We start from the raw sequence: 3,037 nt of genomic DNA, 5'->3' as shown, positions 1-3,037 counted from the left end.
ATTACTTTGAAACTCTGAAGCGATTATACAGTAATATATGTAAAATATATCGAATTATTATTGTATGCACTCCGGTCAACATTTTTACATGTCTTTGATTTATGCACTTGACTGGAAATTTCCTTTATGTCTTTTTTATTTTATTATTTTCCAACATAGATTTTTTTATTTATTTTTTTAAACCTTTTACATGTACAAGGATTATTTTGCGATCTGTGCAAATTAATTTTAAGTGTTAAAGCACAAACAGTGAAGTACCGCCACCGGTCGAGAGGGGCAGCACCTCAACAAGACGGGAGAATTGTAAACCGGAAGATACCGTGTCCTGCCAGAGAGCACTCGTCGTCACAAGTTTTCAGTGTTTGAAGAGAGAAGATCAAGATACATATTTAAGACAAAAGGCATCAATTACGATCGTTTAAGTAAGTACATGTTTCATTTTTGTGTAACGCAAGATTATGTTCATGTATATAAGTTGTTTAAATTACTTCGTTTGTCTGAACAAGTATGCTGCTAATCCCCTAGCTAAAGTGGCTAGCAAGTGTTAGCGAACACATGCTGTTTTGCCTTTGTTACAGTACACACGGAGGTTAGGCAAAGTTCTAGTTCTTTTATTTTTTATTTAAAAGTTGTTACACTAAGTTTGCTCTCTGCTGCTAATCCAGTAGCTGAAGTGGCATTAACAATGTGGTTTTGTTCATATTTTCTTGCAGATAACTTGCCCAGAGCACAGCATCTCATGTACAGCATGAAGTTTTCAGCTATCAAGGTAGTTTTCTAGGTCTGTGTCTTAGTGTGCAGTGTTTTAACAGTATTGAAAATAGTGCCTTTAGTTATTGTTTTTTTTTATAATGTAGATTTCTAGAGACTCCAGAATGAAAACCAAGCCATGCACTGCAAAAAAATGAATGTCTTTCTTAGTTTTCTTTTGTCTTGTTTTCTCATATTAATATCTGAAAATTCTTAAATTGAGATGCACTGACTTGGTAAGCAAGTGGCTTAAGATATTAAGTTTTGTTTATTGAAATAAATGATGGAAATCAAGAGGTTCCCTTTCAGTCGGTCACTACGACGTCACGTCGTGACCGACGAATTGGGAACCGCTTCGCGGGTGACCTATCTGCTTCGAGAAACCTTTAAAACGCCAATGAACTTGGCATGCAGATAATTGCATCTGCCGGCGCCGCCCCGCCGCACAGGTATTTAATGAGCGGCAGGTGCAGTTATCAAATCAGCTTTTTAGCTTCGAAAGCTGGCAGACTGACTGCTCACGAGAAGCTACTCTCTGCTCTTTGGAGAACTCTGCGTGTTTGATTTGGTTGGGCAAAGGCATTTCAGCGGAGGCTCGCGGGTGTTCCACCTCTCTTTTTAATTTTTTTCTCACTCTTAGTTGAGTGTGTGCGTAGCCGTTCCCCTGTGTGCTTCATCAACATCAGCACATTAAAAGAGTGTTTCCTCTAAAAGAGTATCGCGGTGTTCTGCGTCTTTTTAAAGACAGCATTTCACTTGCACTGAGGCAGGAGCGTCTTTTTAAAGATGTCTTTCTGTCCGTGTTTCTGGATGCGGCAAATGTATGGGTCCCCGGGTGGCCACGATCGTCCTCTCTCGTGCGCAAGAGTGCATGCTGAGGCGGCGTTCGTGGAGGGTTCATACTCCTAAGAGAGCGTGAACCTCTTGGATGGCGGAGACGGGTTTCGTACCTCCGGGAACGTCACCCCCTTTTTTTCCGTTGCGGAGCCCCGTTAAAGGTGCGGTGGCAAAACTCCGGAAATTTTATCTCCGTATAAACGGTGCTGAATCGGTTAGCTGGTTCGTCCAGTGACTCTCAGCACCCCCATCCACAGCCAGAGGTGCCGTAAGAGACGGGTGGCGCGTGTTCTACGTGCTCTCGTCCTCTTTCAGTCCTCACGAGGATTCTATGTCTGTCACAGCATCGGAGAGGGGGTCGTCTATTCGGTCGCCGACTCGGACCCACTCCCGCCTTCGGGTTGGGTAGGGGCTCCCGTGCTCGACCCCGAGTGGCGGCCATGTACGCTCGGGAGCGCGGAGACGGTCTGTGTGGAGCGGAGAGCTCCTCCCCCACCCGCACCGTCCCGCCTAGATGATTGGCACTTCAGGACTGCAAGAACAGCCCCAACCTTCTGTGCCTTTCTTCCCGGGGTGCATGTTGGTTGACACGGTCGTGGAAAACTCGTTTTCCTCCCGGAACCGACCGTTCAGCCATCACCTCTCACCTCTCCTGACGGCGGGGCCGCTAAGGGTTATGCTGCTCCAAGAGACCAGCCTCCCTCCCCTCACAGACCCACGGGCTTGTGAGAGGCGGCCTCTGCCGTGCGCGCCATGGCGCGATGCAGGTCCGCCAGGCTACGGCACTGAAGGATCTGCACAGGCGAGGTCACGGTCCGGCAACTAAAGAATCCTGTGTGGCTCTGACCTGGCGCTACGAGCGACTGGGTTCACCCCACAGGCCGCCGGACGTGCTATGCCCACCCCCCGGTGGTCCAGGGACGCCATCTCTGGTTGTGTCTTGCGGGCATTAAGTAGGTCATTAATAATCGCCCTAATGTTCCTTTTTAGACCAGCCATTTCGGCGACGCGGCTGAGAGTGTCCAACAATGATCGGCCGCTTTAGAGCAGACTGAGGCTTCATGCCACGTCGGAGCCTAGCTGCCCCCTCCGATACGTCAGTATATTGGTCTGCTTTTCGCCGAGGGTGTCCTGCTACAGCTTTTTCGTTTCTTCATCCCGGCAGCTCTGAGGAACCTGTCGTAAGCTGTTCACCCGCCCACTCAGCCCGCTACAAAGGTGGAAAATGAAACTTAGCGGCTCTGAGTCGGGCGACCTGAAGATGGAGAGGATCGCTCGTCAGGAGATGGTGAAAATATCACTCTCCCCCCCCCCCACCCCGTAGGAGGGCCGGGTGGGGAATCCTTGGTTTCGTTTTGTGTTCCGCCGACTTCAATCGGCACCCACTAACCTCAAAGAGCGAATTCCTCTTCTTTCTCCAGGTCCCCGGAGGCATATAGGAGCTTCGGAC

The 3,037-nt window shown here is 48.7% G+C and overlaps 1 long non-coding RNA gene across 1 annotated transcript; it reads left to right on the top strand.

Annotated features, from left to right (window-relative positions):
- The first annotated feature begins 325 nt into the window (after positions 1 to 325).
- Positions 326 to 996, top strand: LOC135770579 (uncharacterized). Its single transcript, XR_010542706.2, has 3 exons — positions 326 to 422; positions 714 to 769; positions 858 to 996. It is a non-coding gene; the product is annotated as an uncharacterized lncRNA (long non-coding RNA).
- Positions 997 to 3,037: the final 2,041 nt, after the last annotated feature.

Source organism: Paramisgurnus dabryanus, chromosome 8 (assembly GCF_030506205.2).
Source record: "Paramisgurnus dabryanus chromosome 8, PD_genome_1.1, whole genome shotgun sequence".
Lineage (NCBI taxonomy): Eukaryota > Metazoa > Chordata > Actinopteri > Cypriniformes > Cobitidae > Paramisgurnus > Paramisgurnus dabryanus.
Note: the sequence above shows the minus strand (reverse complement) of the source record. Positions and strands in the feature narration are given on the sequence as shown.